Source organism: Notothenia rossii, assembly GCF_949606895.1.
Source record: "Notothenia rossii genome assembly, chromosome: 3".
NCBI classification, from domain to species: Eukaryota; Metazoa; Chordata; class Actinopteri; order Perciformes; family Nototheniidae; genus Notothenia; species Notothenia rossii.
In genome coordinates this window covers 18,581,631-18,603,426 of record NC_136901.1, presented here as the reverse complement: position 1 = coordinate 18,603,426, position 21,796 = coordinate 18,581,631, and the positions used below count along the sequence as shown (strand labels likewise).

The following is a 21,796-nucleotide window of genomic DNA, read 5'->3' as shown; positions in this document are numbered from 1 at the left end:
GCGCTTAAGACCTTCCTTTTTGATAAAGCTTATAGTTAGGGCTGATTAGATTCAGCGCCTAGTTTTGCTGATATAGGCTTGGTTTGTCGGGGGACATCTTACTTCTTCCTTCTCTTTGTCTGTACCTGTATTCTCTCATGTTCCGAATAACCCAGCTTCCCCAAATGTCTTTCTTTTTGGTGTCTATATACGCCGGGATCCGGAGTCATGGATGATCCTGTTGCTGCGGTCCTGTGTCCTGGATCGCGAGTCCTGGATCGCGAGTCATGGCTGTGCCTGCTGCTGTGGTCCTGGATCATAAGTCCTGGATGGATATCCTCGTGGATTCATCTTCCTATTATACACACATGCATTTCCAAACATTTGGACTACCTATGTTGCAAATGTATTATCTTTTCGATTTCCACACGGCATCTATAGAGAACCGCAGTGACGTGTCCAAAAACCCGGAAGTAAGTTAGCATTTTTAGCACTTCCGGTTCCTTCGTCAAAAAGCAATGCATTTTTTCCATAGGGTTTTGGAAAATAGCTCGAAATAAGGTCTGTGGTTGACACAAATTTAAGAAATAAATCACGTTTTGTTCTACGAGATTAAATACATCAGCAGTGACCCCACTGGTGATTTTTGAAGAGTTTACGTGTCTGAAAAACGATGGTTGTTACCGAGTGGCTGAATAGGACTACAGAAATTGTCGAGGCCGTTGTACGTCATTACGCCTAACACGTAAACACTCCCGCTAAGTTTGTTTTTCCCTGTGTTCTGCTTGAAAGCAAGTACATGCCTATCTTTAGTATCTGTATATCTATATCATATTTATTTCTTTCGTTCAATTTTGATCTATAAAAATTTCAAAATAGTGAAAATATTTGTAATCTTGGGGCCTCTTCTCTCTAACATCTACATGCTACCACTGGCTCAGATAATGAAGAACAACTAAATAAGTTACCATAGCGATGCGGGTGACACACAAATTTACGTAACAATTTCACCAGGAGACTATGCTCCAATTCAAACACTGAGTAAGTGCATTGAACAAATCAATGACTGGATGTGTCAGAACTTTCTCCAATTAAACAAAGATAAAACTGAGGTAATGGTTTTTGGAGCCAAGGCAGAACGTATAAAAGTTAGCGCTGAGCTTCAGTCTGCAATGTTCAAAACAACAGATAAAGCCAGAAATCTAGGTGTAGTCATGGACTCTGACCTGAGTTTCAACATTAAAACAATTACTAAATCAGCCTACTATCACCTAAAGAACATATCTAGGATTAAAAGACTAATGTCACAGCAGGATTTGGAAAAACTTGTCCATGCTTTTATCTTCAGTAGACTGGACTACTGTAATGTTGTCTTCACAGGTCTCACTAACACATCTATTAGAAAGCTGCAGCTGATTCAGAACGCTGCTGCTCGAGTCCTCACTGACACTAAGAAAGTGGATCACATCACTCCTGTTCTGAAGTCTTTACACTGGTTCCTCACTAACACTAAGAAAGAGGATCACATCACTCCTGTTCTGAAGTCTTTACACTGGTTCCTCACTGACACTAAGAAAGTGGATCACATCGCTCTTGTTCTGAAGTCTTTACACTGGTTCCTCACTAACACTAAGAAAGAGGATCACATCACTCCTGTTCTGAAGTCTTTACACTGGTTCCTCACTGACACTAAGAAAGTGGATCACATCACTCCTGTTCGGAAGTCTTTACACTGGCTTCCTGTGTGTCAAAGAATAGATTTCAAAATACTGCTGCTGGTTTATAAAGCATTGAATGGTTTAGGTCCAAAATACATTTCTGACCTCCTGATAAATTATGAACCATCCAGATCTCTCAGGTCTTCAGGGACTGGTCAGCTTTCTGTCCCCAGAGTCAGAACTAAACATGGAGAAGCAGCGTTTAGTTATTATGCTCCAAATATCTGGAACAAACTCCCAGAAACCTGCAGGTCCACTGCAACTCTTACTACTTTTAAATCCAGGCTGAAGACTTTTCTTTTTGTCGCTGCTTTTAATAGAACTATTCATATCTTAGACTGCACTGTAACTTTTATCCATGTATTTTTTCTTTTAATGTTTATTTGATTAGCTTTTCTTTTTAATGACTGATTTTAAATGCCATTTTCTTAATGTCTTTCATTTTTTGTAAAGCACTTTGAATGTGATTTTGAATTGTGTTGAAAAGTGCTATATAAATAAACTTGCCTTGCCTAATAAAGATTTCATGTGACACATAAAATGGATTTGTTGATGGGAATGAATGTGAATAAATTAACTCTAGGTTAACGGTACTCTTGCTATCACTACTCACCGACACTATAAACCTTGTCCCTCATGCTAGCCCTGACAACACCGGTAAGCACACCTTCATCTAGACTGCACTGTAACGTGTCCTGACTTGTAGTGGTTCTCTCCTATCTACACTCTTCTTGTCATCTTTGTAAAACGATATCAGACTGGTAATTGACACAGCCATGACTTCTAGTTAAATTCAGTGTGGCTAAAATGAAAAGCGTTGTTAAAATATGCAAGCCCGCGAAAGTCAAATTCAGCTTTATTGTCAAAAATTCTACATGTGTTATACATCCAGAAATATCGAAATATCGTTTCCCACAGTGTGACATGTATACATAAAACAAAACAAAAAGGGCCTAGATAACCGCGGTATACAGTTTAAAATGTTAATATATTTAAAGTGTTCAAAGTGCAGTTTCAGTGCAAGTTAGTTGAAACTATCTTAAGTTGGCGTGACGTTGAAGTCGTGCGACCCTGCTGCTGTACTGGCTTGTAGTTCGTCTATAGCATAACGTTAGTATTTTGCTTCCGGCGACTAGATTTATGATTCAAAAATTATAAAAGTAGGGTTGACATGTGGAGATTATCCGGCTGAACAAAACGTGATCCCTCTCTTAAATGTGTGTCAACCACAGACCTTATTTCGAGCTATTTTCCAAAATCCTATGGAGAAATTGCATTGGTTTTTGACGAAGGAACCGGAAGGAGTTTACTTCCGGGTTTTATGACGCGTCACTGCGGTTCTCTATAGCACGTCTGTCCGTCCTGGGAGAGGGATCCCTCCTCTGTTGCTCTCCCTGAGGTTTCTCCCATGTTTCCCTTTAAATTGTGGGGTTTCTCAGGAAGTTTTTCCTTGTACGATGTGAGGGTCTAAGGACAGAGGGTGTCATATTGTCATACTGATATTCTGTACAAACTGTGAAGTCCACTGAAACAAATGTAACATTTGTGATATTGGGCTATATAAATAAACATTGATTGATTGATTGCCGTCAGTTAGGAGGAGAGTAGGGGCTCAGAATACTGACATCTCTATTGTTTCATCGTTTTTTCCTTCAAATTTGTTATTCTTTTCTAAACCACACTGTCACTGCAGCGCACTGTCAGTGCGCCAAGGTTACGGCTAGCGTCAAACAGCGCTTTGAAATGGAATGAATCCACAGCAGACTTTCCAAAACTGGATTCAAACTAGTCACAGGCTTTGTGATTTGATAATCGCATCATCTAAAATCGCGATTTCGATTTAAAATCGATTAATCGTTCAGCCCTACCACTCCTATTGTTAATTGATAAGCCTGAAACATGCACTTGTCAAGGTTCAGAGGCAAATTTTGCAAATATGGCAGTAGCCATATAGATCGTCTTAAGATAAGATATACTTTATTGATCCAAAGTTGGAAACATTTGCGTTACATCAGCATGTGTAACAGTTGTAAATATGCAGTGGTGTTTATTTGTAAATAATTTAGTATAATCACACAAATTCTGTGTTTTATATTTAATAATTCTGTGTTCTTCATTTATTGAATGTTCAATACCTGACAAGGTCGGAGATGAAAAAGGTCGGAGATGAAAAACTTGGGTTGCAGGTTCCTCAACAGTTCATTACAAGACATCTATCAATATGTGTGTATACCCAGGGCCGCCCCTCCCTACAGGCCAATCACGCAGGCTGCATGGGGCCCCGCCTTGCGCAGGGGGCCCCACCCAGAGGGCCTCAGCTGCTGTGGCACCCCCCGCTGACATGCGAGAGTGAGAGGTGACAAGGGGAGCACGTCTGTAACCCGACACCGTTGCAATGAATTGACATCTGACCAATCACGGCTTCGATACGGCCACAAGTGCAGGTGAAGAGATGTCGATGAAAAGACAGTTTCAGTCCGAGAGGGAAAAAAATAAATCATGAAGAAACTAGAGCATTTAGAGAGTTATTGTATGAGTCAAATGTACAACTTGCGAATGTTGTATAAGTCAAATTGCCAATTGCCATATTAAAACATCAGCTGCAATTTACGACATGAAGAAGGCAGTCTCTGCATAGCATATAGGCTAATGGAGATGCAGTTATTTCCAGCATTCTTTATTTAACATTCATTCAAGTATTTATCTGCTAATGTACAGGAGGAAGAGTGATAAACTGTCTGTCTAGTTGGCTTACATAACAGTTAAAGTTTACAGTCTAAAAAACATGGAGCATTTTTTCCCCTTTTATTCATTTTTATGTCAATTTGCACATTTCATGGTGATGCTCAGCCTCTACCCTTAACTCCTAACAGTCATCATCATGTCAACCACAACACAGAGAAATACTGATAGAAATGTGTGTGTAGTTGTTGATACATTGCTGACAGAGGCAACTACATTTGAATACAGATTTAAGAAATATCAGTTTTTGAGCATGTCATAATTATGTTTTGTCTTGACTATATTACAACTATATTATAATAAAATAATATAGTATTTATATTATTGAATTGATTATGATTATTATTATTAGTAGAAGTAGTTTATTTGCATTCATTATATTTTAATCTTTTTGAGGCTAGTATTTGGCAGGAAATGCAGACATAATCACGTGTAAACGCATACTGAACGACATACATGCACATTTACCATTTACCTCACTCTATAAAAAAGTAACTGTGTTGATAATAATAATAAACAGGAATTATATTTGCAAGGTAGCCTACTTTGTTTCCAAAAAAAATGTTTTCACTCCTGTCGGTTGGGGGGGGGGGGCTCATCTCACAATGTCTCACATCTCACAATAAATTATGCAATATATTAGACGTTAAAGAGCAACTTCCAGGTTAAAGACACCTGTGAATAAATGTGTAGGAAAATGATGAATACACTAGATTTTCTAAAATATATACAGAAATATACACTACAGTGATATCTGGCGTCGTTTTTGTAAGAAATGTTCACTTCCGCATAAAAAAGCCTCGGCACGTGACCTCCCGCGTGTGAAGTAACACGGGGGACACAAGGGGGAGAGCGGCCGGTGTAACGTATTAATAAAAATGGATCCCAATGCTAGTTTCGACACGAATATTCGAATATTCGAATGCATATGACGGACCACAACCTTATAATTATGAGCCTGCTAGGCGTCCAACAGACCAGGAGCAGCCAAGGATTAGAAGAAATAACGGCCATCGGAGAGAAATTGAGCTGTGGTGTGAGGAGAACCAGTGGAGAACTGGGCAGCTATCTTGGTGAGTGACCGGCGTTAGCTACAGAATGTTAGCTAACGTCACATCACAACATTGTAAAGTTAGCTATCATATATCAGGCTATAACTAAAGTAGCATTGATAATATAGTAACGTTACTGGCAGGACTGTTGATACTGATCCATAACAGAAACTAATGCGCAAGTATCAGCCGTATCTCGCGTTACCTAATGCAACTCCACACTACGGTGCTGTGTACCGGAGGAGAGACGCGAGATACGGCTGATACTTGACGATCTGGCGGAGAAAGGTTGTGGAGCCTCCGTTGATATGTCGTTGTAAATGGCTTGATGGAAAGCAGGTGTGTAGTCGGGGAAGGTGCACAGCTGATTGCAGCAGGTGAGTGGAGGTTGAGCCGGGAGCCAGGAGTGACAGCCACCACGCACACACAAACAACACAGACAGGGGGAAACAAACAAACACAAAGGAGATTGCTGGAGCAGTACAGCCACCACAGCGTTACCTAATGCAACTCCACACTATGTCTTACGGTGCCGTGTACCGGAGGGGAGAGAGAGAGAGCAGCGAAGGGGGGGGGAGAGAGAAGTAATACGGTTTCCTGATAAAGCTGTGGAGAGTATGTGCTGCAGGGAGGTGGATGCACAACGCACCCAGGAACGAACGCTAGCTCCGGTCCTTTTTACTGTGGACTCGATGTCCTGACAGGCTGGTATTTGTGCAACCTGCACAAATACAATACTGCACCATGATTACAAATGGTGAAATACAATGTAAAACTACCAAAAAATACCAGCTCCTTAAAACACAACCGCTCTACTCAACGCAACTCTACTATACCCGCGGTCAGAGAGCGGAGATGTGTCCCCTGTGTGATGTAATATGACGCGTTTGACGTATGACCTTAAAAAAAAGCCGTTTTTAAGAGCAGAGCTCAAAATTGCTCCTTTCCCTCTGAATTCCTGCCCTTATGTCTCGTAAAACATATAAAATCCTGCATTCACTTTTTTAATTGTAATTTTCAAGCAAGTTTAAGCATAAATGTAGAAAAAATAAGTAAGAAGTACTTCGTCAGGCTTCATATTTATCTGTTGATACCCCCAAAGCTTTTATCTTATTTAAAAGAAGACCTTAATTTAAAGTATTCTTTAATGTTTAAATAAAGGTTAATTAGTTTGTCTGTTTTGCACATCCTCCTATTAATATCTTTGTACATCCGGCACTAAACCGTTTTATTGTAGAGATCACCTACAGTATCTTCTTGATATGTTCTATTCTATATTTCTATCATTGACCTTCTACTTTCCCCCTATAAAAGTATGTAATCTTAATATTTTCATGTTTTCATCAAATATAACATATTAAAAAAAAAAAAATCAATAACGTTCTTTAACCACTAGGTGGTGTGGGTTCAAAACTGTCTACAGTGTTAACACAATAAAATATACTGCTGTTTCCAGTTTAGTTTATGATGGATGTATTTTGTTATCCACACATATATTGTTTTGATATTTGTAACACCAAACCGACAGAAAATATGGTCTTAACATGACCCAGTGGTCTAGTTAATTAAAAATGTATTATTAAACATAATATTAAAAGGAACTCTTATTTTGAAAATACAGCTTCCTGTGTTCGAATGAGCTGCTCCGACCCTCGGTCCTGACTGACTCCAAAAGCCTGACATTATTTCACTTTTTGTGAAAAATTCAGGCGGAAGCATATTACATTACATTGTATTTAGCTGACGCTTTTATCCAAAGCGACTTACAATAAGTGCATTCGACCAGGAAGATACAACCTTGAAGAAAACAGAATCATATAAGTACATCAGGTTTCATAGAGCTAAAACCTTTCAAGTGCTACTCAATTGGCTTTAGATAAGACAGTCCTTTATTAGTATATAAGTGCTCTGTTAGCAGTTCTTTGTTAGTAATATATATGCCAGGCCCATGATGAATATTTCTGTTGGAGGTGATTGGGTAAAAGTAGCAATCCACAAGATGAAGTCGTTGCAACCTGTATGGAGTGGACCATGGGAAGTTGTAGAACGCACTGCAGATGCAATCCGGATCAAAGTTAAAAAAGGAACATGTTGGCACCTTCTTACACATTGTGTAACCAGATGCATGCACTGTAGAAACAATGAGTTATTGAGGCTATGGCCTTGGCCACCTGGGTTAGCTCCGTGCCCACGCATAGCTGGGAATCAGTATAACCAAGATTCCACTTTTCTGTAGAAGCTTCATCAAAACAAATTACGTATGATGGTGCCAGAGTAGGGAGGGACTTCCACAGGCCGGCCGAATGCTGATTGGAGGATCGTGTTGCCAAGAGACTCTATCTGAGTCTGTGCACCAACCAAAGAGAACCAAGTCTAAACCGTGGTATCTCTTCATCTAGTCTTGACCAATCATAAATGTACGTGCAACGGCGTGTGTAATCAAATGTATTGTCGCACGAGGTTCGAGGCTCTTGACGGATTTGGTGGTTACAGATTACAGCTTTGCTGCCTGTGATTCCCAAAGACGTGACGAGTCTTTGACCAAGTAATATATATCGTTTGCTCTCTTTACAATAAATAGTTAAACTTAGACGTTGTCTGTCTTTTCTGGAATTCTGAACCCAACAATTTGCAGCGACTAAATCATATTGTTGTACCGATTAAGTGAAATGTAAAAATGTCCCATGCCACACCTGACCATCTCTCACAGCACAGTCATTGAAAATCACTGCTCTAGCATACCATCACCTTAATCAGCATCTTTCCGGTGCCACAAGCTGTCTATCACAAATCTAAAAACAAGTGGCTCTGATGCAATGGAAAAATTAGTAGAGCCCTTTGGGAAACTGATGACGGTTTCATCTTGCAGTATAAGTATTGTAACATCAACTGACCAGTGGCGAGTCGTCAGAGCCCTCTAGGCCCTCTCTGATATTCTACAAAATAATATTAAAAAACTTTTTTTTTTTTAATCTTTTTTTAGTTATATTTTTCATTAGTTTTACCAAAATAACTTGATTTAATTGTATTTAAAATAAAATGTCCAAAGAAATAAATCCTTTGAATCTGCCTATTCAGTTTCTGTTTGAATGTGAAGGGTTAAATGAAAGAAGCTTGTCTCTGCGAGGTGAAGACAGGAGCTGATTGGTGGTCCTGCTGTAAATTCAAAGAGGGCCCGCTAGGGTAACTCAGCACCATATAGATAGAAGAGTTACGACAGCGGAAGTCCAAAAACGGTTATCGTCACGTGGTTCATGTAGACGAGAATCGTTCCCCGGAAGTTCATGGCGGGCAATGTGACTCGATAACAGGAGATAGAACTACGATTTTTGGTAATTATTAGTGAATAAAGGTTTTGATTTGCAATATTTATACAACAAATCGATATGTGTATGTATTTACATAAATATGTTTTAAAAAATAAAATAGAATTTTCTAATATTAAGTAATAATATTAGGATTAGTGTGAACAACTAGTTTACATGTTAGGCTAACAGTGCCTTGGTTAAAGTCCATGAAATGTCCAAAATAAACGTTATTCTGTGTTAATAAATCGCTTCATCACTTTCCACTGTTTCATTTGACATATCAACCTCAATGATTCTTTCCATAAATAACCCCCAAATAACATGAAATGTGTGCCACTTTCCCGTGTTATTCCGCTCCGGTAGCGAAAAGCTTGCCAGCCATTAACCCAGCTGTGTGACGTCACACGTGGCAAACACCAGCCTCGTCTGGATTGTTTGTTTTGTATCCTTCCGCTATTTTCGCTCAACATATGTGTAACCAGACCTCGCTAAACTTTTTTTATCTAACAATTCATGATGGGGAAGCGATGTGTAGTTGTGAGCTGTGAATGTTTCCTGATTGCTATAAACATTGATCATGGGTGCTGGAAGATTGTGCACAAAACTCGGGTCAGAATTAAGTTACTACAGGTGTTATGCCAGCTTGAGCTAAATGTCACCAGAGTACAGTGAACTTGCCTAGTGACTGAAATATATAAAAGTTGAAGTGAAATAAGTAAGGCCAAAAATGAATTACGTCTGAATGTCTTTATTATTTTTACCACTTTTAATTATTTGTGGGCTGGCACATATACCAAAATAGACTAATGTACACTGCAATAAAGATCAAATGTTACAAGTGAAAAAATAACAAAAGAACCCTTTTTTATTTATCAAACAGTAAATTAATACAATCTTACAAACTTGTGATTTGGAAAATGTTGTTATATTTACATGTTTCTTTGGAAAAATAATATTGTAAATGATGTACTTTGTAAATTATTTACATCATGCGAAACCATTTTAACCAGTTCAGCTGCATGACTTATGTCAAATTACAGATTTGGCCATTGAAATCCCTGATAGCGGCCTCCCGGTTCAGGGTAAGTCTTCCGTATCTCGGTTACAGCACATGCAGGCAGCGGGACTCTGATTTTTGGGCCGAGTACACCCCAGCAGCAATGTACAAACTGTCGATAAGCTGTATATCGATACTTCCTAATGAAAAAAAAGTATACAGATTATAAATATATTTGGAGAAAAATAAAATGTTATGTAGTACTATTATGTAGCAATGGTTACAAATTGGCTTATAACATGATATTTGTATTTTACTTTCACAAAATAAATATGAGGTTGTACATGACTGCTTGACAGAATCATAGACCTCTTATATATTTCCTCACATGTGTAGTTGTTTCTTTTCCCAAGCATACATTGAACTTGCATACACAGAAAAAATAAAAGCCAAGCTGTTTTTGACTGCTTGAAAGAGTTTAATGGTATCTTTAAAAGTGTACCATATCTGTAGCGACTAAAAGTATTATATGAAAGCAAAGCTGCAATAGGCAGTTGGGTCAATCAATATTTACTTACTGGTGTAGTGGGCCATCAACTGCTCTGTGTTGTTGTTTGTATTGGAGATACGCTATTTTCAGTGTCCAAACACTGAGACACCCAGCACGGGTCTGATTTTCAAGACCCGCTCCAGCCCCGCACCCGTGACGTGCAATAGGCCTACCGAACCCGCCCCGCTTCCCGCACATATTGCCAATTAGTTCCGCAACCCGACCCGACCCGCCGGCACAAGATCCGCAACCCGACCCGAACCCGCATATATATAAGCAGTGACAACGTGCAATTATTAACACACGCAGTTGCATATTTGGCTCAAAAAGCCTGGGATGTTGGTTATTTTCTCCATCTAGGTTGACACCAAAAGCCTCCCAGACGTTGGATTTTGCTCTTGAGGAAGAGTTATTGAAAATGCTGTATTCTCCGCTATAGAGAGCTTCACCTCAGCCATTCAGAATGTGGTGCGCTCAGCAGCAGATAGATGCACTGCAGAGGTTATGATTATGCTCGGTCCCGCGAAGGAGAGGTCTGAGGATTTAAACATTAAACTAAATTATGATTGTTTAAATATATTTATTATGCAACACCCGCAACCCGACCCGCATCATCTTTGTTTTACCCAGAAGCGAACCCGGAAAAAAGCGTTTGAAAAAATACCACCCGCAAATCACCTTTTTTGCGGGTCACCCGTCGGGTACCCGCGGATACCCGACCCGATGCAGGACTCTGCTATCTGGTCAGTAGGTTGCAAACTGTCTATTTGTTCCATCACCTGCCAGATCTCTCTGCAGCATACACATTCATCTGCAGTGGGCATGCTTTCACAGCATTGACATGTACACCTGAATATTGTACATAACATAAAAAAAAAACAATATCTGCCGGACGTGTGAGGAACAGATGACAAATTAAGATCGACATTTAGTGCAGGTCAAATTAAATAAAACAGAATTTACCATTCAGTATTGCCGACTCGAGTCTCGCCGGCTGCGGAATTCGCTTCTCTTTCACAAGTTTCTGCCTCGTTGTTCGATTGCCGGACAGGAGGCTCGTACTGATAAGGCAAGATGCCTTGAAGTGAAAGGCTAGCTGGTTCACTCTCTACTTCTGTAACTGAATCCAGATAACCCACCGAATCTGAGCTTGAATGATCGCTGTCGCTGTCGCTGTCTGAAGTTGTCGCGTTGCTTGCCATTTGGACTGATTTGATCAAATGGCAATATTTGCCACGTGTGACGTCACCGCTCGTTTGGGAGTGATCGGGGGCGTACTCGGCAAACTTCGGAACCAACATCGGTTTTTAACGTATATGTCATTTAATTATGACCAAACTTTAAACATTTTTATTTATTTTTATTCTGGTGATATCTAAACTACATGTTAAAAAACACCTGTGTTAGATGCATTACATGGCCTTTAAAGAGACTGTTGCTGTTTATTTATAGCTTTGAATTCTTTAAAACCAATATTATCTTCTTAAACTTGTATGGTAGTCAGGAGCATCACTTTCTAATGTTTATTGATATATTTAGAGGGAGGGGATCTAAAGGAATGCTTCAAAATTCAGATTAGATTCATTTCTACCATTTTCTTAAATTCATGGTAGTTTCAGTAATCCCATGGTAATTGAGGACACAAGTTATCTAAATGACTAATGTCATCTTTATGGCTTTCAGAAAGGACAGGAGACCGACAGGTGACTATCAAAGGACTAGCAGCAGCAGCAGCAGCAGCAGCAGCAGCAGCAGCAGCAGCAGCAGCAGCAGCAGCAGCAGCAGCAGCATGATGATGATGATGATGTTAAATGTGTTGTTTTAGGAACATCTATTGCAAATAAATGGAATTCAATAAACAGCACATCATGCAGTTTGTCTGTGCCTTTTCCTCCGTGTTGTCCTGGTTTGCTGTGCTGCCTCCTGGTCGCCACCATGGTTTGCTGTGCTGCCTGGGGATGCTCAAATCGCTCCAAGAAAGGAGTACGAATGTACGGCTTCCCCACTGACACAGAGCGGAGGAAAAAATGGCTGGCTCAAGTCAGCAGGAGCAATTTCACGACTAACAGCAAAAAAATATGTCTTTATTATATACAAACACTGCATTTGCACTTTTTCACAAAACGAAAACCACACCATTGGGAAAGCTTAATGTTTTGTTTAATACAAAAAAACAGGGAAAGGCTTGAAAAACACTGAGAGTTGAGACTCAGGGTGCAGGGTGAGGGTCTCAGTGCAGGTATTCAGGCTCCATTGAATCCCCCTCTGGTTCTTGTGCTGAAAGAGGGAGTAACAGACAGGAGAAAGGGTTATACACACCTATATAGCACACCTATTGGATGGGAAATTAACTTGGGGAGATAAGGTGTGGCCTTTGTTCCCAACTGAAGTTATGGAACTTTATTATTTGTGAGTTTAACAAAGTATGACAAATGGCATCAGTAACAGATGTGATATGAATTTCTATAAAGTTGTCTCACATTCTTGGTCATATTTTATATACAGTATGTAATGAGTATAACATGTCCAGTAAGTATAAAGTGTTTCCTAATACTGTGTATTCAACCACTATGGTATAGTGTATGGTACTATGGTATGGTATCCATAGCTTAATCTGTTATCTGTAAACGTTCCCTAAATCTACTAATTTAGGGATAATCCACTGACATCCTTTAATACACATGTTAATTGTAATCAAATGTACTGATAATATCCGCAATATAAATCTTTAAACTTCTTCTTACCTTTAAAAGTCCGTCACGAACGGTCTATTATGCTGCAACTCTACAGCTCTGCTAGCCTTGGCGCTAACTTCCGGGGACCGATTGAGAGGCTCCACGATCCGCCATTGCTGTAAAAAAGTGGTCCATTGGAGTGAACGGAGAGGACGTAACTCTCAGTCTATATGGCGCTGGGGTAACTGAACGAGAGAGAAATGACAGTACAATTGACCAATCATATCTTCCCTCTAAATGGGTGGGTTTTATTATCGCAGACTTTATAACAAGTTCCGCCCGCTGTGAAGCTTTTCTTGTTTCCATAGCAATAACAACTTCCTGTCAACAGCGTAAACTCGCCTTCAAAATAAAAGAATGCCAAATTACACTTAAGACATACAACTGCAACAAAAGTAACAAACAAAATGCAATATCCTTTTAAATTTCAAAGAACACAAATTGGGTTATTTACAGGTGTTGTTTTGTGTGGTAGAGGGTCGCTTTCATTGATGCGTTTTGCACCCCGGGCCGTTGTTTTGATATTCCGCTGTGACATAATAACTGATCTAGCTGAACTTGTTTCTTTTTAATTCCACAGGAATTGTACATAAATGCTTACTGCAGAGAATTGCATATGGTCTGTTTGAAATGGTGACATATCTATAATCTAGTTATAGGAATGGTTAAACCTCTGTTTGACTTGCATATATACATAGAGCTCTGTGGATATGAGGAATTAGACAATCCTTAATGGAGCCGTCTCACTCTCAACAAACACGATCAGAAGAACTTCACCAGAGAATTGGCTTTAGATTGAAATGGGTTTAAACTAGGGCTGTCAGTCGATTAAAATAGTTAATCGCGAATAATCGCAAATTAATCGCACATTTGTTATCTTTTCTAAATGTATATATGATATGATATTTAATTTTGCATATGCTTTATGCAAATGTTTGTTTATTATCATTGGAACAATGACACATATTCTCCTGAATATTCTCAACAAAACATCCTGGAACCTCTCTCTCTCTCTCTCTTATGGCGCATTTCCACTGCAGGGCCTCGCACGGCTTAGTGCTGTATAGTTAGGCCTTGGTAGGCCAGGCTCACTTTATGCTGCATTTCCATTAGAGTTTAGTAGCTGGGGCAGTAACTATAGTAACGCAGTGTAGGCGGAGCCGCGGCGTCATCTTCAATGCGAACCACAAAACCAACATCAGCTGTTAGCTGTTAGCCGTCAGAGCTCACAGCTCCTCATATCTGTTCAGAAACTAGACAAAAGTTAAACAAGTACAAACCACAGACTGTCTGTTACATGGCGAATACAGTCGCTGGCAGTGGCGGCTGGTGGAAATTATTTTAGGTGGGGCAATTGTAATGGTGAATAAACCACACGGGGAACATTTTGAGAAATTACCCCTTAATTTAAATTGGCTACACTATTTCATTGTTGCTGTTGTATGATTGGTGTTTAGCTATGGTATTTAGCATCTACAGCACCTCCGCTTTTAGGGTTGACGTAGACCCAAACGTCGCCCGGAGGTCCCCCGGTGTTGTTGCGGGAGCTGCTGCACTAGCTAACGCTCCACTAGCTAACGCTGCACGAGCAAAACAAACGCTTATTTATTTTGCAAATGGTGCGGCGGGCTTCAAACACATTCCCCTCCACTGGTCTCAACCAAGCACTAAATTAGATGTTTTCCAACCAAATATGGTTGAACTGACACTTCCCCATATTAATTTGTAAGTAGATTCGAAGATACATGAGTTTCTGACTGCCGCAAACTGAAGCTTGGTTGCTAGGTTACTAGCTGGGTGTTCTCCAATAAGGGGCCGGGGGAAACAAAGTTAGTGATTACTGGTTCCAAGTTGATTTAATTCAATATAAATTGTTGGGGGGAACTGAAGGGCTATTACCGTACTGGTTACTTTGCAGCCCGGACATTTCTCCCAAAACACATTTAGACGCTATCGCAACACAGAAGTACCTTTCAAATCCGATCATTTTTAAAACCTTCTAAATCATATTTAAGACCTTTCTTATTTTTTTTGTCATATTTAAGACCTTTTTAAGGCCTAAAATTCAGATTATCAAATGTAAGACTTTTTAAGACCCCGCGTGAACCCTGAAGAGACTAAATACGAACATTATATGCAGACACAGACGTGGTTCAGAAACACAGAAATATTAGAAAACAGACCATTAAGGCAAAACATCTAGTTTGATGGACGCTGTCAAAACTACAATATATGTGTGTGTGTGTGTGTGTGTGTGTGTGTGTGTGTGTGTGTGTGTGTGTGTGTGTGTGTGTGTGTGTGTGTGTGTGTGTGTGTGTGTGTGTGTGTGTGTGTGTGTGTGTGTTTATTTAGCACGGGCAAATAGTATCTGTCCCCGGCTGTTTGAAGAGCAAGCATGGGAAACAAAAGACAGTGTTTACCTCTTTGCATCCAGCTAGTCACACACACAGTTACAATCACACTCCCTGTAATTGAAATAATTAATAGATAGTTTAGCTTCTCACCATCATTTGCTGTGGTCCACTGATGTTAACGATCGTAACTGAAAGGTTGCCTGTCAAACGTAAACATTCAGTCACGTGACTCGCAAGCTCTTGCGAGAGTTTTACACAAGACGGATCCTTTCTAGCCATAACCCTGCACCGGGCGCTGACATTGGCGCCCGGTGATCATCAGATTTGACGAAGCTGATTGGCTGAAATTATGTTTCGGAGCCATTGCTTACAGATAGCAACAGTCAGCTGCTGGTGGTTGCTGCTGCACTGGTTGAGGGTTCCTCTCTTAGCGCCCAGACGAGAGAGGGTAATGATACACGGGCAAGGCCAGGCAGGAAACATGTGACTTATCAGTAACTTTAGACATCGTAACACCATTTTAAACGAGATTTTATTGTAGATTATACATTTTACTGATACTAATTATATAATATGTACCTTGTTCATTAAAAATTAAAATTAAAAAAATATATTTTTAAAAATATATATTAAAAAAATATATATATTTTTTTAATTTTAATTTTTTTAATTCTAATTTGTAATGTGGGAAGAGGTGGGGCGGCGCCCCTAGAGCCCCTATGGGCCGGCCGCCACTGATCGCTGGTTTGTTTATGTCTTTAGGCCGTTGTTGTGAGTGTGGACGGTTGGAGCATATTAGCTATTATATATATATAATATATATATTAGGCATGGGCGGTATCATTTTTTTCATACCGTCATACCTTGCTGACATCATACCGTGGTATACGGTATATGACGGTATCAGTCCCAATTTAAGGGGTAATTTCTCCCCCAAAAACTTTTTTACTCACTATATCAACAGCCCCACCAAAAATATTTTCCACCAGCCGCCACTGACGGTATGATTTGGTTCGACTTGAGTGAGGTGGCGTTCGGCGGCAAATAGATGTTTCGAACGGTATATTATATGTTCGGTGTAAAATGCAGCCCGAGCCGGTAGACGCTCGCAAAGTAGCGCGACGTGCGCCAAGTGCAAAGCAAGGGCTGCATACATGACATATTGTGCAAATGGCACATTTTGAGATCGGATACAGGACGCGTTTGTAGATGTCCGACGTTGTTTCCATAGTGAGCTAAGTTAACAATATATCATCATACATAAACATTTTCCGGGAGTAAATACTTGACTTATTGAATAAAGTTTGCTATATTCACTAACTAGTTTGGCAATATTATTCCGTGTATGTGTTAAAAACCTTATTTCCATTTGATTCATTGGATTACTCGCGTGAATGTTTAGCACGTAAATGCTTTCGTTTTTAAAACCGTCCGACCTCGACTACAAAACCATCAACCAGTTGCATAGGATTAAAACATGTCAACACTCACTCACCCCGTCTTAAACATTCCCAAAGAAGTGCCTCTGTCTCTCGTTGTGCTGGATGAAGTCACTGGCGACGAGTAAACCCAAAATAGTCCCAAACAGGCGTAGATGCATTTTTCTTTTTTACTAGTTGTCCGAGTTCGGGGCCGGCAAATGCTGCCGCCATCTTGCTCAGCTCAGCTCTGTGCTGAGCTCTGAGAGCGGGAAAGACGGACTGCCCTCCCCTGCCCTCTGCTGGCGCGTGCTGTGCATTACAACCAATGTCGTCCCTGTCAAAACTCCGTGTCAGTGTAATAGAATGAAACGCATCTGTGATTTGGCGCACAGTCTGTGACGTCACGGTATTGAAAATCATACCGACGGTATTTCGAAATACCCTGGTATACCGTAATACCGTCATACCGCCCAAGCCTAATATATATATATATATATATATATATAAAATATATATATTATATATAATATAGCTATTAGCTATATGTTAGCTTAGTCGATCTCCATTTAGAAAACACGCATTTTAAAAGGTTTTTCACCTGCCGTCTGTCTGCAGACTTGTCAAAGCATTAATTCATGGTTTTTACTAACCGGTATCAGTATGTTGTTACTTTGGCATCATTTTGAAACGTGTATTACAATTAAATCACGTCAAATATGTTCATTTTGTTGTAGTTGCCAGCGATTCTCTCACTAGTTTAGCATACTCAGCCCGGTTGTTGGCCCGGAAAGAACCTCGATTTTGGAGAGCCAGAAAAACTGTGAAAAAGCACCCGCTAGCCGGAACTACGCCTTGTAGAAACGCAACCAAAAACGGGACGGGCATGACACGCTTAAACCGCACTCCGCGCTGTAGTGGAAATGCGCCATTACACTCTCTCCCAACCCTGTGTACTTCTCTGCACTGAGCCAGTTGCTCAAACAGACAAGCCTGTTTACAGTTGTCGGCGAAATGCCGCTCCTCTATTTCATAACAGTCAAAGCATGAGACTGAAGTTCCCACCTAGGGTCAAAATAATGCGCCGTGATGTGCAGTTGACACGTTGGATGTGATCCGAATCATCTCACACAGTCCCTCGTCCTCCAGAATGTTAATTGTCCTGCAAGCTGTAGCCACCGCCAGCCATTTAGCTATCGCTGTTGAAAGCTTGCTGCTCATAGACGCCGTGTCCAGGAGTCTCCCCGGCAAACTTTCAAGCGTGGTCTGCCGCACGCGAGTGGCAGGAGCGGGGCTGTCAGCATCAGCTGTGTGCTTGGCTTGTTGTTTAAAATAAATAAATCAATCAATGTTTATTTATATAGCCCAAAATCACAAATGTTACATTTGTCTCAGTGGACTTCACAGTTTGTACAGAAAATCAGTATGACAATACGACACCCCCTGTCCTTAGACCCTCACATCGTACAAGGAAAAACTTCCAGAGAACACCCACAGTTTAAAGGGGAACAGAGAAACATCAGGGAGAGCAACAGAGGAGGGATCCCTCTCCCAGGAATGACAGACGTGCAATAGATGCCGTGTGTAAATTGAAAAGATAATACATTTGCAACATAGGTAGTCCAAATGTTTGGAAATGCATGTGTGTATAATAGGAAGATGAATCCACGAGGATATCCATCCAGGAATAAAACACATTTGGAAACCACCATCCGACTAACAACAACAACAACAACGTCAAGCCTTTGGGCTCTGAAAGTGCGGGGCGGGCTGAGGACAAATACACATGTGTTAATCGCACGTTAAAATAATTAATGGCGTTAACTTGACAGCCCTAGTTTAAACTGAACTCAATGAACCATGTCAGAAGAGTTTACTAGCAAACTATTTTTATGTAATTTAAAATCTCCCCTTCTTGTTTTGCAGGGTCACCTCTTCTCAGTGTGACCCCTCGGGCTACGTAGGAGTTTCACAGGTGGGCTGCTGCTGTGTTAGCTAATCTCTCAGTCACACACAAACAGACACGCCTACACACACATTTCTTGTTTGAAGTGATCTTGTGGGTTTGGAAACTGTGATTATGATATATTTGTCTAACAAACATTCATATATTTCCATGTCGGGCAGTTAGTTATTTTGTATGTAGGCTACATGTCTTAAGCTAGTTATTCACAGCCGTCATACATTACGCTTGTAGCTCGATTTTTTCTTTTCATCAAACTGCATCCTATTGCTTTTTTTTCTTTTTTTCTTTTTTAAGACCTTCTAAAGAGCTTTCTTTCAATGATACTGTTAATAAGATTGCGGTCTATTCAGCCGCTGTTTATACTACGAGTAGTGTTAGTTTATTTATTAGCAGCTATAGTTATTAACGGCTACAAGTTCTAGCACCACTGTCACTTTCACAGATTTTTATGGTACTAAAGTAATACCACAATAAACTATTGCTAACTAACTACTTCTACTTTTATGTTACTGTTAACACTATTTATTAAACAGCTTAATTGAATACTCGACTCTGATTGGTCAACTTGGACATTTCAAAGGTTATTAATACTCGATAACACACTGCTGCTAAGCAAAATAATGACCGTTGCTAAGGAGGAATAGGGCAGAGAAAGGGGTTAAAAGACAGAGCACTGCACGTCAGAGAAATCAGCACAAGTACGTTTTAAATGATCCCTTATGTATTGCTGAAACTCCTTAATATTGCCACTATGTCCTTTACTATAAAATAGATAGTTGTTGCTGAGGATATAAAGAAGATTGCAAGTTAGCAATCTATTGAATAAAAAAATGTAGGATTTAAAAAATCAAACATATCCATTACAAATGTTTTGTAAGGAAGGGATGCATTCAATGTGTTTATTGGACCTCATGCTGTGTCCGTACTTTCAGTTAAACAGCAATATCTATCTATCTAAAGGTCACTACAGCTAACATTAGCCACCCTAGGCTAACCCTGTGTGGTTTATTGTGAATTAAAATAACTCTACTTTGTAAAGGGATGATTTGTCATTCTTTCAAAATGTACAAAGGCTCTTCAATCCAGCATTTGTAATTATAAGTGTTATTTTAGGCTCAAACATTAAAATTGGACAACTCAATTCGGGGGTCCAAATCCAACATGTGTTACACCGATTAACTGAAACTTTGATTTTAATTAAATGCATCATAATCATAATTGTATAAGGTTAGTTGAGGGCAAATATATTAGATTCAACATGATATTAGTGTAATCTGTTGACATAATATTGAATTAAAGTCATAGTTTCAGTGTATTAAACGTGTTATTTTAGGCCCAAACATTAACATTAGAAAACTCTACTGCTTATTTTTTTAAGTAAATATAATTTTCTCCAAACTTCTCAAAATAAATCTCTTCAGGTAACAGCTGCCTTTAGACAGACATCCACATAGCTCATCTCTGCATTAATTATGAATTAATAACGTACATCATATCCATTAATTCAGAGGTAAATGACACCGTACCGTCTGCTTTTATAAATGGGCATTACATATGCAACTCTTCTTACAGAAACAGCATCATATCCAAATATCGATGATCAAGCCAATGTGTCTAAAACTACCCTCTCCCTATATATATATAAGTCATTACTCAGCAAACTATTATATTGTTGATTCATGAATACCATCAACTACTTTTGGTGTCGTGAGCCATTTTGAGCTAATTTCCCCTGACCATCCCACCAAATCCTTTAAGCATCATAGAAGCATCCAGAAGCAGCCTGGACATATTGCATTAAAGTGTTAATGCGACAGAAACGCTAGATTCCTGCTCCAGATTATTCAATCATGGCCTCTTTTATAATTGCTGTGTGTGCGGATTGCAGCGGATTGCAGGGCCATGCTGTGGATGGACTTCTTCTACTCTATTAACACATGATGATGTAGTAACCTGATCCTATTGGGCCATAACAGGCTGCAATGGGAAAAGGAGAAATCAGGATCCACGCAACATCTGTAATATGTCCTCCTCTTCCTCACAAAGTGCTATTGTGTTTTTAAAGGCTGGGCTTGTACACAGGGGATTCCGCAGACAACACACGCTACATATAGACGCACACACACCCTCCTTACGCACCTTTGCCTGTCATACACACACACACACACACACACACACACACACACACACACACACACACACACACACACACACACACACACACACACACACACACACACACACACACACACACACACACACACAGCTGCAGTGATGTAAATAATCAAAACGCCTCTAGTAACAGCAGAATCCGGTAGACAAATCTATCTATTTTCGAATCAATTACACCAGTTTGACATAATTTACCAATGAATTGACCTAATACAGATTAAGAAAGTCAAAATAAGGTGACTTTACCCTCCATCATTTCCCTAGAAGAGCAGTATAGCAGACCCCAGCTGCCCCTGTGAGGATGGAGATCCTGTAATAAAGACAGGTGATGCACGAAATCTTATAAACAGGCCCGTACCCGCTGATGTTTGCCGATGGATGTCCGGGACCGACTCGGGTCTGTGTGTAATCCCTCCTCTGGGTGTCTGTGCTCGGGCTCTGCCAGTCCCCGTAAGGCCTGGGGAGTATGAAGACGGAGAATAGCAGATAAAAAGAAGAAGAAGAAGAAGAAGAAGAAGAAGAAGAAGAAGAAGAAGAAGTAGAGAGAGAAGAAGAAGAAGAAGAAGAAGAAGAAGAAGAAGCGCAGATCAGCAGCGTTCAGGTTCAGATACACCAACACTGAGACGCGTTCACTGCTGTCGGATATTACAGCAGCCGGATGGCACGCCTACGTGTCCGTCTCTCTCTCTCTCTCTCTCTCTCTCTCTCTCTCTCTCTCTCTCTCTCTCTCTCTCTCTCTTCTCTCTCTCTCTCTCTCTCTCTCTCTCTCTCTCTCTCTCTCTCTCTCTCTCTCTCTCTCTCTCTC

General features: G+C 40.1%; 1 protein-coding gene across 1 annotated transcript in view; it reads right to left on the bottom strand.

Moving 5' to 3' along the window:
* Nucleotides 1–21,571, bottom strand: part of peli3 (pellino E3 ubiquitin protein ligase family member 3) — an 80,780-nt gene extending 59,209 nt beyond the window's left edge. The window contains 1 exon segment of the mRNA XM_079671744.1: nucleotides 21,350–21,571. The gene's annotated coding sequence lies outside the window, so the exon portion shown is untranslated.
* Nucleotides 21,572–21,796: the final 225 nt, after the last annotated feature.